Source organism: Ictidomys tridecemlineatus, chromosome 1 (genome assembly GCF_052094955.1).
Source record: "Ictidomys tridecemlineatus isolate mIctTri1 chromosome 1, mIctTri1.hap1, whole genome shotgun sequence".
In the NCBI taxonomy this organism is placed as follows: Eukaryota; Metazoa; Chordata; class Mammalia; order Rodentia; family Sciuridae; genus Ictidomys; species Ictidomys tridecemlineatus.
The window spans coordinates 23,788,374-23,803,039 of record NC_135477.1 but is presented as its reverse complement, the minus strand read 5'-3'; the positions used below and the strand labels follow the sequence as shown (position 1 = coordinate 23,803,039).

At 54.8% G+C, this 14,666-nt stretch overlaps 1 protein-coding gene across 4 annotated transcripts in view; it reads right to left on the bottom strand.

Moving 5' to 3' along the window:
• The window catches only part of Sh3pxd2a (SH3 and PX domains 2A), a 219,364-nt gene that overhangs the window by 92,192 nt on the left and 112,506 nt on the right, over window positions 1-14,666 (bottom strand). The gene's annotated exons all lie outside the window — the stretch shown is intronic.

Below are 14,666 nucleotides of genomic sequence, written 5' to 3'. Positions count from 1 at the left end.
GTGAAAATGCTGAATTCCTGGGGGAGGGAAGGGGTCTTGGGTCCCCCAGTCTGTGTCCTAGACAGTCTGAATGCTATGGCTATCCCAGACCCCAGAAACCCCCTGGGAGTTTAGCTTGTGTCCTAAACATCCAAGAGGGTTGCTACCACTTCTCCATCCACAGTGAAAGGACAAAGCACTGTCTGTCTGTCTGTCTCCACTGACTTGTCCCACCATTATAAGCAAAGGTCCTGAATGTCTCCAGCCCAGGGATGGACTCTACCTTGTCTGGACCTCAGAGCAGAGAACTAAGAGGGAGAGGGGTGGGTTCAAACCCTGGTTTAGTCGGTCACCTATGACTCCATGATGCAGACAAGTTACTTAACCTCTTTGTACTTTCAGTTGTAAAGGGGGATAAGTCATTCCTATCTGACAGCGTTGTTATGGAGATTAAGAGGGATAACGGGCAAAACTTTAGGACACTATTGGGCACATGGAGAGGACCTCAGCCAACAGCCTGGGTTCATAAGAAGGCTAGATTTGGAGGGTGGATGGTTGCCAAAATATGGCAGGTGCTGACCAGCTCACCTTCGTGGGTATGGACTGTGTAAGACCCTGGCTGCAATCTCAGGGTACCACAGACCCTGAGAACAGATAGGCCTGGATTCCTACCCATGCACATTCCAAGGAGTCCCACCCAGAAGGGGACTCTGACATGCAGTCCAAGGGAGAAGATCTAGGAAGCAGGAGTGGCAGAAACAGACAGATGATTTCCTAGAGGGAAAACAGGGCGGAGACTGATCATTCAGCCCATTGCCTTGGAGGGCTGTGGGTCTCTTGCAAGGCTACCTGAGATCCTACTTCAAATTTTGCCAGCCTCCGCTCCTTGGATTCTGGGGGGCTGCATGCCAGACCCAGTGAAGGACTGGCAACAAAATGTGGTAATTGGTTTCAACTGTGAAGTTCCAAGAGATAAGGACATCAAGGGCCCTCCATGTTTGGAGGTCCTTCTTGTCTTTTTTCAAGTTCATTTGTTTGTCCCTCCATTTATCCAGCAGCCATCCTTCATCCATCATCCATCTTTCCTTCATTCACCATCCATGCTCCATCCATCCGTTTTCCATTACCCATCCATCCATCAATCACCATCCATCCACCATCCATCATTCATCTATAGGTTGCTGTGGACGCATTCTTGTGCTTGAAGCAGAAGACAACAGTTTTGCTTTAAAGAGCACACTGAAGATACAAGAAAAACATGCAGGAAACAAAGGTGATTAGCTGTCCCAAAACTTGGTCAAAGAGTGTGTGTGTAGGAATTCTCAGGACGGGGACATCCCAGTGGTCTGGGGTGGTTGGGGGAAGGCTGCCTAGAGAATGGAGGACTAGAGCCAGCCCCTGGAAGATGGGCGTATTTAGAAGGTTAGAGCAGAGGTGGGGAGGAGACTGGAGGTGGAAGGGATAGTGTGAGCAAAGGTTCAGAGGCAGGAATGGATGTGGGGTCACACAAGGAACACAGGGCCTGGACAGCTCAGGGAAGCAGGCACCAGGGGGAGCAGGACATGCAGCTGGGGCTGGACTACAGTGTGGGGAGCTGGCTCAGACTTCAGAAGGAACTTGTAGGGAGAACCCATGGCGATGTTTGTAGGGTGAGATTTCCCATGGAGAGCGGTGGCATCACCTCCGTGACTGATAATCAGAGTCTGGACCTGGTTTCCCTGCTGAGGTGGCAACGTGGGGATTGTTCAGGGGAGACAGAGGACTGCTTTGCTCTTGAGCTTCACAGCCTCAGCTGTGTGTGTGCCGGGTCTGCGTGACTGACAGACAGACAGCCAGGCCCCGCTGCTGAGCACAGGCCTGGGGCTTGTTCCTGGGCTGCTGGCCTTTGACTCCCGAGTCCTGGTCTAACTTTGAGCTGGGACATGGGAGCTGGGCCAAGGGCCCTCTGCTTCCCATTTAGAGGCACAAGGGAGAGGCCAGGAAGGTGGGCAGGGCTGCTGGGGGAGGGAAGGCCCTGGGGAGTTTAGCCTCACGGGCCCTGGGGTGTCTCATAGATGAAGAAGCCCAAGGCCACAGGGCTGGCTGGTGGCAGAACTGGGTGTGGCAGAGCTGGGGACTGAAGCCCAAGCCAGGCTGATGGTCCTCTCAAGGACCTGGGCCCTCACTGATTCATCCAGGCAACAGGAACGACCGGCCAAGCCTGGACACCCTCTCTGCTGGGCCAAGAGGCGGACTTAATGAGGCTGCTCCACAAAGAGCAGGCGGCTGCCACGCTCCCCGCAGCGGGCGCTCCAAATGCAGGACAAAGGGGCTCTCAGCCAAGGGCCTGGGTGCCCATGGAACTTGGGGATGCTCCAGAGCCAGACTGGGGGCTTCCCAATCGTCTGGGGACTGCCTCCTGGCGTGTGGAAGAGAGGGCTCTCCCGGGGAACCCTGACGGACCCTGCACCAGGCCAGCCCCGCCCGGGGACCACGAGACCTGAATTCCAGGCCTGGCCCTGCCTGAACCGGCAGTGTGGCCTGGGCAGGGGCAGCCCTCTCTGTGCCTTACTCTCCCTGACTGTAAAAATAAGGTCATTGGACTGGGTCCCACCTTAACCCGGACTCAGGGACTTCACTTTCACCTACAAACGTTTGATGGGCATCTCATACTGCAATCTGTACACGTGGAAAAAAAAAGAATTCATACCCCACTTGAATCAAATGTATGATATGTAATCATTGTAATGTTTTGAGCAACTAATAAAAAAAATTAAAAAAAAAAAAACCTTGGCATCTCTGCCTCCATTTTGCTTCTGTCTCCTTTGCCTGGAGCCGCCCTGGACTCCAGGAATAACAGGTCTCACTGGCAGCACCTTACCATGAGTGGAGGTTACCCCACCCCCACCCCCGGGCAACAGTGACCTTCCCATGCCCACTGGGCCTCACTGGACGGGTCCTGGTACAGATGGGCAGGCCTCACCTGATGAGGTTCCCAGCTCTAGAGACTGTGTAAAGCCCCCAGCTAGGCACCCCCCCCTTTCTGTAAAACCCCAAAGTCACTGTCAGCCCCTTAAAGCAGGGCTAGGATGCGGGTCCCCTCTGCTGTCAGGGAGAACCACGCTGATGAAAGTTCCTGTTGCTCTCCATCGTCACCCTTTCTATTTGGCTGTGGGGTGAATGCTGCACCTGATTTGTTGGATCCCCAAGGTGAGGCCTCTGGCTGAGGGCTCTGGCAATGTCACCAGCTCCCTGCCACACACAGGCCTGTGTCCCTCTTGTGGCAGGAGGGGCAACCTGGGAGCCCTGGTGACCCTTCTTGTCCCTGTCCTCCTCCACCTGTGTCCTGTCCACGCTGCACCCTCTTCTCTGGGTGGGCACGACGGCAACTATAGAGAAGTCGCTGCTGACCGGGACACCATTCCAGAGGCCAGCCGGCCAGCCCTGGCCCTCTGCCTCCATCCTCCACCAAGTAATGTCCTCGGAGCTTCTGCTGCCAAGGAGCAGGCCTGAGCCCCAGGGTGACTCCAGAGTGGACACAGGGGAGGGAAGCCATGGGCCAGATCTAGATGGAGCCACCACGGAGTGGCTCGCCCCACCTGCGTGGCCCTCCCAAAGGCGGGTGGGGAGTCCGTCTGGTGTCGGTGTTCTTACTCCCTGGCTGTTATGACGAGAGCTCTACGTTTGTGGAGCCTTCTCCCTCTGCCAAGCACCAAGCCGAGTCCCGGACACACTTTAGTCTGTGTCCTCACAATGTGCCTATGTGGCAGCTTCCCTTATCCCCGTTTGACAGAAGTCCCCTGGGAGGTGCTCTTTTAGACAGCCTTTCCCATGCACATGGCCCCGACAGGTCCCACACCCTCTCCCAGGTCCCCTCTGCCCCCCCGCTGGAGCATCTCCAAGGGACCTGCTTGATGGCCTCATGTTCAGCCACTGTCCCTGTGCTGCCCTCCTGGGAAGAGAGATGCAGGGCCTGGCCTCCTCCAGGTGGGACTTCCTGATAACCTTGGCCAGCAACAACCTCAGGTGATCACAGGCTGGTTTCCACAGTCAGCGAGTGACAAAGGTCTCAGCCTGGAGCCTTAGCTGAGTGGGAGTGGGCCCTGGGTGGGGGTGGGGGTGGTGCCCTCCCTGTAGCACCAGCCAGCTGCTTCACCAGCTGCTTCACTTAGTCCTGGTACTCTCCCAGTTCACAGGGATGTGCTGAGCACCTATTGGGTGCCATGCCTCAGGGTCACAGGTTAGAAGAAATCGGCCTCACTCCTGCCCCTGGGGAGCAGAGGCGACCAAGTCAGCAAACTGATGCGCTGCCACAGGAGCCATGCAGAGAACAAAGAGGAAAGGCGGCTGAATGAGGAAAGGCAAGGTGTGAGGAGGTGAGGGGCAAAGGAGAACATGAGCGGCAGATGGCAGAGGTGGGAAGGTTGGGAGCTAGGGAGGTGGGGGTTGGGGACCAGGCTCCCCAGTCACAGGACACCAAGGGCTCTTGAAAGTTACCCGAAGCACATGGGAAAGCCACCAGAGTTGATCTCACCAAGGCTCTTTGGCAAGCCCCCTCTGGCTACTGTGTGGAAGGGCTGGAAACGGGTGTGTGGATGCCCTGGCCCCTGCCCTTGCGGTGGCCCTGCAGGAGAAAGCTGGTGACTGGCGCCCGCTGCTTCCCTTCCTGTCTTACACCGCACTGTGGGCTCCTGCTCTCACCTCCCAGACAAACTTGAATCCTCATCCTGAGATCAGCTTCTGGAGGATTCCATACCAAGACACCTACCTCTCCAGGAATTATTTTGTGTCTCAGGGGACATGAAATGTCCCCTACCTGACCAATAAGTCCTCATGGTTGGTAGGGCTGGGCATAGTGCAGGGTGGGAGCTGACATGGGGGAGATAGGTCCTTTGTCCTTGGGCTCCCAAAGCAGCTGCCTGCAGCCATGCAGGTCTCTGAGGTCCCTGACCAGGTAGCTAGGTCCACAGGTGACCCTTCCTGCCCAGGCCGAGGTGCCCCTAGAATTTCCATTCTTCAGCCTGCGGATCCAGCTTCTCTAATTGGAATCTGCCTCTGCCTAATGGAGTCAGACCCCAGCATGGCATAGCTCCTGCTCTGGGCCAGGCAGATCAGTGGCCCTCCTATCTGTCTCCTGTTCAAGTCTTCTTAGGAGCTCACCTTGGGCCCGTGGGCAGCCTCCAACACACCAGCCGTGGAGATGCTCCAATAGCCAGGAAGAGCCCTGGACTTTGAGCTAAAATGCCTGAGGCTGGTGCAGCGTCTCTGACCTCAGGCCAATCTGTCCCCCTGTCTGGGCCGGGTAACCTGCCAGGGCTGGATGGATGATGTCTGAGGAACTTTATGCTCTCAAGACCGGGACTGGAGGTGACCTCCCACTCCTGCTTCTCACTGGGACAGCACCCTAGAGATGCGAGGACATCCTGCTCCAATGGCTCCAGAAACGCCCAGCCACACAGCAGCCAGCAGGATGCTGCTTTGTGGCCTTGTTTATCTGTGTCTCTGGCTTTGCTCTTCAACAATAGCATTAGTACCAGCAGGTCCCGGTCATTATGACCCCATGCCACCATGTGCCACCCTGTACCAAGCACTTGCTGAACTTCATGGCAGGATGGGGAAGAGCCAGAAAGAGCCAGTGGCAAAAAGCCAGATCATCGTGGCCACTTACCAGCTCTGCAAGTCATGTGACCTCTCTGCCTTAGCGGCTTTATGAATAAACTGGGGGAAATAACTGCCCCCCTTCATAGGTTAGGTGTAAACATAAGAGTTAAAACAGGTATATTGCTCAGAAAAGTGCTGGCCCGTGTGAGCATTCAAAAAATAGCTCTCGTTACCCTTCTAGACCTTACAATAACTCCTATTGTCCCTGTCATATTCCTGGGGATAATGAGGCTCAGAGTCATCCACCTCTATTTACTGGACACCTACTGTGCTCAGCCTTCAGTTGTCTGGAGGAATACAGTGAGGCCCAGACAGAGGCCGTCCTTGTCCTCAGGGAACCACAGCTTCTCTGGGAAGCTGGATGCTGAGCTGCTGAATTACATCCTTGGTATGGGCCACACCTAAGGCCCAGTGTTGGAGGCGGGGGCAGCAGTGGGGCAGGCAGCCTACATGGGGGTGAGTGAGCGGAGTTTAGGTGGGGGTTAAAGGTTGCCACACCTGATACACAGCTGGCAAGGGACCTAAGCAGGATCTGAGCTTAGACCAGTAACTCCAAGGCCCCACTCCTCTTAACCACTCTGCCATTTCTTCCCTGGGAGCATCTTGAGAGGGAAAAATGATCATAAGAAACCAAACTGACAATCAGCTTCTCATTTTTTTGCTAAATAACTGGGCTGCCAGGACCCCTGCCACTTGGGTACAAGTTGGGCATCTTTGTGGCTTGGCCTGTGAGTCTGCTGCCTGTGCCTACTGGCCTTCTGAGAAGTTTGGTGAGACTAAGCATTGCATTTGAGGTGTTTTTCTGCCGTTCTGGGAGCCTAACTACCTGGGGCTGTGTATAAAGTTCAAGTTGAGCACCCAACTGGGCTGTTAGACTCAATAGGCAGGGAAGGTGCCCGCCAAAATGGGTACATATCCCCTCCACCCTGGGCCTCCATTCAAAGGTCAGCCCACCTTAGGGCTGTACCAGTAATCTGATTGGCCTAGTCCCTGGGCTTTGGAGCGGTTTGTGCAAGGGACAGAGCAGTGGCTAGAATTCCTGGCGGTCTAGCAGCCAGAGTGGGTGGGGCAGGCTCAGTACCTGCACACATGCACTTTGTCTTCTCAGGTAGAAGCAGAGGGAAGGACGCTACTGGAGCTCCCAAACACTGGTGTTTTGAATGAATTGAAACCTCCCTCTGGGATCCTTTTGGGGGTGATGGAAATGTTCTGAAATTAGACTGTAGTGATGGCCGCACAACTAGAAATGCATAATCACAAGGGAATCTTAACACAAGTAAACTGGATAGTATGTAAATTATACATTAATAAGGCTGTTTAGGAAAAAAAAAAATCTCCCTCTGGTCCTATCACTGAGCCAGGCTCCACCAAAACAGCCTCTCGTGGGAGCTCTGGGCTATGTTGCCTAAGGCCATCTGCAGGCCCTTGTGAGTCACCATTCTCTGGGTGGCAAATGGGCCTCGTGTTAGAGGGCAGGAGGGGGATTAAGGGCTCAGCCCGTGATTTGTGGGAGGGGGATTGGCTTTTCTGGATGCTTCCAGAACCAGCTTCCCTGTCCGTTCTATCAGGGGAGCCTGTACCCACCAGCTCTGTAGAGGTCTGGCTCCAGAGCAGAGAGCCCCCTGAGCTAAGGGAAGAGTCTCAACCAGCTGCTGTGGGGAGCTTGGGCTGGCCCTGGGGGTGCCCTGAGCTTTGAATCTTTTCAGGGCTGTGGCTGGGCAAGAGACTGGATCTTCGTTAAGAGATCCTTATCCATAGAACGTCCCTTCCACTCAACCTTCAGCATAGCAGCTCCCGGTCACCACACCAAGCAGGGCGCCCTTTTTTGTCAGGTGAAAGGTCTCATTTTGAAATTTAGAGCTCATCACCCTGGTGTGGTTCAAGGGCTTCTCTTTCCTGCAGCCCTGTGTGGTCGTCTGGGGTGCAGACTTGGTGTTGGGTGTCTTAGGTTCTGGATGCAGCCTCTGCCACTTACTAGCTGAGAGGTTAAGGAACCAATCTGAGCAACTAATTCTCACTTTTAAAAAAGATCATGAGCCTCACAGAAGAGCACTGCTGGTTAAACAAGGCAAATCACGCTCAAGCTGTGGCACACACCTTTGCCAGACAATCCTCTGGATCCGCAGGCTCTGTAGCTGTAACATCCACTATTGCCACCAGGTGGAGCCATACACACACACAAATGTCTCAAACTGAGTGGCTTGGGATGCAAAGTTGGAATGGTGTGGGAACTCCAGGCAAGCTCAAGACCCAGGTTAAAGAACCTGTGATGGGGAAGGGGCTGCATGATCTCCATGATGCTCAAAGTGACCATCCAACCTGGCTGCTGGACTCAATAGGCAGGGAAGGTGCCTGCCAAAATGGGTACAGTTGTCTATGAATGCTTCCCATTCCCACAGCCAGCAGTCCCACTCCAGACCACTGCCTGCTGCCTCTTTGGACCACTATAATAGCCAACTAGTCCAGAAAGACATAGAACGTCAGCGGCAGGGGGGACCCTGGAGATCCCCAGATTCTGCACTCTCACCTGATGTTGAAGTGTGGAAATGGTTAATGAACGCCTCAGGCCCATCTCTTCTCAGAAAATCCCCTTATTCATCCTCCAGGGAGACGGAATTTCTTCCAATCCTGGAAGCCACTGCAGCCTCTGGGACTCCCTGTAGCCTGGAGGCCCTCCTCTGCCACCCCCTCTTGAGGAGCTGGTTCTGTCCTCAGTCTCAGCTTGGATGCCACCTCCTCAGGAAGCCCCCTGCCCACCTGCCCAGGCTGGCCTGTTGATGCAGATGGCCCTGTACCTACATAACCACTTGTTTCTTTTCTGTCTTCCCCACTGGATCAGCCGCTGTGCTCAGCCCCATTTTAAAATGTGCGGGAACTCTGGTTTTGGGAGTTTCAATAATTCCCTGGCCACTCAGAGGGAGCTGGAGGAGCCAGGGTTCTGGCCGGCACCTATGATGCTCTGCTTCCTCCCACAGGGGTTCCTGCTAATGCTGTCCTTACCCTTTGTTTCCCATAGGTGGGGACTCAGCTGTGTCCAGTCCCCACACCTCACAATGATACTCAAAAAGTGCTTGACTGACCCAGTGCTTCCTGCCTGGGTGGCAACAGAGATCCCTGTTCCAAATAGCCCACGACCCAGGCTGTAGCTCCAGTTCTGCCCAGGGAACAGTTGCTCAGAGGGCAGCCCTGATGAGTTCAGGGGAAGTGAGGCCACCAGGAACGAGTCAATAGCAGAGCAGGTTTAGGGCTCTGAGAGGCCTCAGAGGACACTGTGGGCCTTGGGAGTGAGGAGTGGGCATGTGGGGACCTTGAGCACCTGCACACCAGGACCAACCACCCAGGGCTGAGGATTCAGGGAAACACAGAAAGCATGAGACTGAGAAAGTAATGGGGGACCCAGCTACTCCTCCATAACAGGACCCTTCCCTGATAATTCTCTTCTGCCCTTGCTTGGGAGAACTGAAAACCCGGAGGCGGTCCCCAGAGCTGTCCGTGGAGGGGGTCCTCGTGGGCTTTAGCTGTAGGAGCTGAGCCCAGACAGTTTTGAATCCACTCCTCTCCAGCTTGTCTGCCCAGCACGGCAGTAGACCCATGGAAGTCCTTGCTCCACAGAGCTAATGTGCCTTTCAAGTTGGGTAGATGGTTTCCTGTGGGCACCTTCTTGCCACCTGGCCACCCAGGATGAAGGATTTACTTACATAAAATTCCATGCCCCTCTTCTCCCAGCCTCCCTCGGACCCACAGCCTCTAGATCCAGCTGGCTCTCTCAAACATCAGCATAAAGAAGCTATTTGTGCAGTGGCCAGAGGCGAGGGAGGAGGTTACGGGGTAGCTGCAAGGACAGGTTGGCCCATATCCCTCACCAGATGAGCAGGGTGCATTGAACCGTCCGGCTCATGAGGGTCTGGCCAGAGCTCAGGCAAGCATGGGGTGGGCTGGTTCTCTACCCAAATTCCCATTCCAGGACAGGAATGTGGGATGCCAAGAGTTCCCAGTGCCAGCAGGGTGCCTGGTAGGACAGGGGTGAAGGGAGCAGCCTCACCCACGACAGTCAGCACAGGGGGGGGCATGGGGGGCACAGGGGGCGCTCCTGAGGCCAAGGTCTCAGTGGGCTTGTCCTGCTCTCTTCTTCAGCCCCACCCACTTCCATTCATGCCTTTGATGAGCAGCTCCTCTGGACCCTGGCCTGGGTGGGTAGAGGGGGAAGAAAGCCCAGACCTGCTGACTGGGCATCTGGACGGGCCAGGGATGCCAGAGGCATTTTATACACATCCCTTGGAGCCCACAGCGGCCTTGCCCGGTGGTGCGGTTGGCCCTGTGCACAGATGCAGGAACTAAGACCTGAAGAGAAGTAATTCATTCAAGGCCACAGGCAGAGCTGGGTGTTGACAGCCATTAATTCAATTCAGTTTAAGATTTTAACTGAATGACGGCCTTAAGCTTTGAGTTCATTGGACTTCGCAGTCCCTGGCACACAGTAGGTGCTCAATAAATACCTGCTGAGTGAGGGAAGGCTGCAGCAGAGATTCCCTCCCTCCAGGGCTCTCTCCCTATGACTTTCCATTGCCCACCCCCAGCCCCCAAGAGGAAGGGAGGAGGAGGAGGACCTGACTCAGCACCTTGCTGTGTGCTCCACACGTCACCTCAGGTCATCCTTAGCTGCATTTGAGCTATGACTTTGTGACTTAGGAAAGGCCATGTCATCGGTGCTGCTCACTGGGGCAGGCTGGACTCTAACCCCAGATGTCAGCCGTCAGACACAAGCCCAGCAACCAACAGCCTTCTGAGCAGGACAGACCCGAAAACCCTCTGGGACCAGTGCTGCCCGGCTGTGCTGCCACACCTGCCTTCGAGCTGGGTCTTCCTGCTGGGCCTCTAAGGCCAGGCTTGCCCTCCCTTCTCCTCTCCTGGAGTCTGTCCTCACATCCCCCCAAAAAGTCAAGGTAGGGGCCGGGGAGGGGGTGACATGTCTGCAAAGAGGTGAAGCTCCTGGAGTCTGGCCTCTTCAGCCGTCACAGGTGCTCAGCGCCTGCTCGGCACCTCCAGGCCAGCCCCTCGGCCTCCTTAACCAGCTCTGGCCCAGCTCCCACCCCAGCACTCTGGCCGCATCAGACCTCCTCATGGGATGCCCCCATCTTCTGCCTGTCCCTGTGTCCCAAGGGCAGGGCAGGTGGCAAGGATGTTGGGGTGGACTCTGCCTCAGAGCGTGAGGGCTGGGCAGGGGCTTTCCCAGCAGCGCCCCTGATCTGGCAAGGGCCCATCGCCTCTCACCCCGGGTCCCTCTGAACATTGGGGCATTGTTCCAGGCCACAACAGAGGGTGGCTCTGTGGCTCTGAGGCTGAGGAACAAAAACCAGTTTAGCAAGGCTCTGCTCCTCATGCAATTTCAAGAATTTAATCAGAATCCTGGCTAGCTTGGACAGGAAGACATGAGCTGAGGGACAGGCCTCGGCCTGGAGCTGAGAGGGGGCAGGAGGAAGCAGGACACCCTCCGGACCACCTTCTATGCCACAGGGGCTGTCACAGAGGAGGTCACTAGTTGTGAGCTGACAGCCAGCTGGACAAGCAGACACTGGGTGACAAGAGGGAGGCATGCCAGCTCAGCCTCCATGTCCTGTCTGCAATGTGGGGGTACTAAGTCCTGGTGCACCCCTACCCATGGGATTGGCCCAAAAGCAGAGGCCAGCAGTGGTGACGGGAGGCTGGAACAACAGCTCTGTGGGGACAGATGGCAAGTATGTGGCTTCAGTGGTGGATAAAGGTATAGGGGGTTGGGGATGTAGACAGATGCCCTTGCTGCTGTAATGATAGCAGACCCTGGGTGCTGGCGGTGCTGCCTTGTACCTGTGTTGTTCAGGCTCCTTCCTTCCTTCCTTCCTTCCTTCCTTCCTTCCTTCCTTCCTTCCTTCCTTCCTTCCTTCCTTCCTTCCTTCCTTCCTTCCTTCCTCCCTTCCTTCCTCTTTCTTGTTGCAGTACTGGGGACCTGGGCCTGACACATGCTGGGCAAGTGCTCCACTGCCAAGCTATACCTCAGTTTTTTCTATTTTGAAACGGGGTCTTGTCACATTTTTCAGGCTGAAGCAGGAACTGTTATCCTACTCTACAGATAAGGAAACTGAGGCATGGATGGGCTGTGCCACTCACCTGGGGCAAGGAAGAGAGCTGGCCTCTGAACCAGAGTTCTGACCATCAGCAGGGTGGAGGGCAGTCCAGGCCTGCCCCTGGGGGGGGGCAGTCCAGTGTATAACAGCTCAATGGCCTAGTTTTGCTTGGGCACAGATCGGCAACCAAACAACACTTATGAGATATCAGGCCCTTGGGGTGCAGAGACTGGACTCCACGTGGTGGGGAGAGACTCATAAGCAGAGTTGGGGTGGCTGGTGCCAGCCTGAGGTAGCTGGTTTTAGGGGGGTTTCCCTGGACTGGCAGCTGGAGGCTGAGGGCAGAGCAGGCTCAGGCTAGGGAGGGCGGCTGCTCTGGGGAGGGGGAGCCGGGCACAGCATGGGGGTGGAGCCAGCAGCTGGCAAGCTAAGAGCCAAGAGTGGCAGGGGGCCAGGGCACTGCAGAGATGCGAAGGCAGGTCACAGGCCTGGGGGGTGGGGCACCTGCCCTGATCCTTCTCCAACAGGAAGCTGCATCCTCAGACCTGGCTCTGAGTTCCCTCTGAGAACCTTCTAGATTCATCGTTTGCATCGGATGAGGATTTAAAGTGGAACACAAAGGGGTGATTTCTGGGTTAGCTGGTTGACCATGGTGTAGGTCCTGCCAGACTGGTCACTCGTTGGCCATAAGGGACCACATGTCCAGCAGCATCTAGGGAGATCAGAGCAGAGAGGCTCCCTGTTTGAGGGGTACCCCTTGGGCTGCAGAAGCCAGGCCAGATGACACCTGGCCCCTCTGTCCAGGAGCCAGGGAGAGAAACTCCGGAGCTCAAACAGAGCAAACCTCGGGGGCTGGGTTATGGCGGTGTTGGCCCCAGGATGCTTTGCTGGGCAGGGAGACCATGCACAGGGGTGACCACGGGGTTAGGGCACATGAGGTATGCCATCTCACCTGGTCAGGTTCACCCTCATTGTCAGAAAAATGCTAGTCCACCCAGGCTGCATTCCCGCCAGCTCCATGGGCTGACAGGACGGTGGCCAGGCTCCCCAGGCAGGTAGCCTGGGTTCAAGGTCTTGCTCCCCACACTTCTCGACTGTGTAGCCTGGGTGGCCCTGTAACTGCCACCACCTCCATTTCCCCATTGGTCTAATGGGGACAATAATTCCGCCTCCATGGGGTACTCTGAGATTTAAATGAAATAATATTGTGCAGGGGACAGAGGGAAAGAGCAAGGAGGCAGACTCGTCCCTTCCCCTTCTGCTCCTCCCTCCCTGTCAGGAGGCTCACACCAGTGTGCATGTGTACACCCACACCCATGCACACACTTACACTCCTACTCATCTTCCAAGAATGAGAACACTTCCTGTGTCCCCCTTAAATTCATGTATGAAATCCTAATGCCAGAGTGTTGGCATTAGGAGGGGATTAGCTCATAATGGAGGAGTGCTCATGGAAGGGATCAGTGCCTTATAAAAGAGACCCCAGAGGGGCTAGGTTGTGGCTCAGCTGCAGAGCACTTGCCTTGCATGCATGAGACATTGGGATGGATCCTCAGCGCCACATAAGAATAAATAAATAAAATGAAGATATTGTGTCCATCCACAACTAAAAAAAAAAAAAAAAAAAAATTAAAGAGAGAGAGAGCACCCAGATGACTTGTTTGCTCATCCACCATGGGAGGAGAGGTGGCTATGGTAAAGATAGCCACCTATGAAGCCAGAGGCAGGTCCTCACCAGACACTGGATCTGTAGGTGGCTTGATCTAGGACTTCCAGACTCCAGACTGTGAGGAATGAATTTCTGTTGCTTGTAAGCCACTTGGTCTAGGGAGTTCTGTTACAGCAGCTCACATGGACTAAGACACATACCCTCCTTGCAAAGGGACTGAGGAGGCTCCACCAGCCCTGGCTCAGGAGGGGTGCAGCTGAGGTGCTGCAAAACCTTTGGAGACATAAACCGGGAGTTGGGTTAGGGTGTGGTTAAAAGAGTAAGTCTGAGCCAGGCTTGGTGGTGCAGGTCTGTAATTTCAGCTACTGGGGGTGCTGAGGCAAGAGGATTGCAAGTTTGAGGCCAGCCTCAGTAACATAGCAAGTCCTTGTCTCAAAATAAAAATAAAAAAGGCTGGGGATGTAACTCAATGGTAGAGCATCCCTAGGTTCAATTCTCAGTACCAAAAAAGTCATGATGTGTAAAATCACATCATAGTCATAACTACCATGTAAGACTATAATAAAAACTGAATGACATCAGTCACTCATTCGACAGATTCTTCCTGATGATCTGCTCTGGACCAGGACTACCCAGGGCACTGGGCATGTAGCAGTGAGTAGGGGAGGTCCAAGTTCCTACTCACCTGGAGCATGCCTTCTAGTGGGAGGGACAAATAACAAACAAACACAGATAGTGTCAGTCTGCTCAGGCTGCTATAACAAAATATCTTACACCAGGTAATTGATGAACAACAGAAATTCACTGCTTATCACTGGAAGATGGAAAGCCAATATGAAGGTAGGTACCAGCAAATTTGGTGTCTAGTGCAGGCCTATACCTCATAGGTAGGACATTCCAGTTGTGTCCTCACATGGTAGAAAGAGCAAGGAGGTTCACTTGAACCTCTTTCATGAGGGCACTAATCCCATTTGTGAGGGTACAGCCCTTGTGACTTACCCCCTAGTGGCCTTTCACCCTAATACCGTTGCATTGAGCATTAGGTTCCAACACTGAATTTGGCGGGGCTCCCACATTCAGACCACAGCAGTCAGAGAACAGGTCACAAGTGAGACAGTTGCTTCTATAAAGAAAGAGGAGGCTGGGGAGGGGCAAGGAAGTGCTGGGGAGTTCAAGCAGGGAGGCCAGGGCCAGCTACACCAAGAAGCTAATAGGTAAAGACTGGAAGGCAGAGTGGAGCAGGCTGCGGGGCTCTCCTGGGGGCTCAGCGTGCCAGG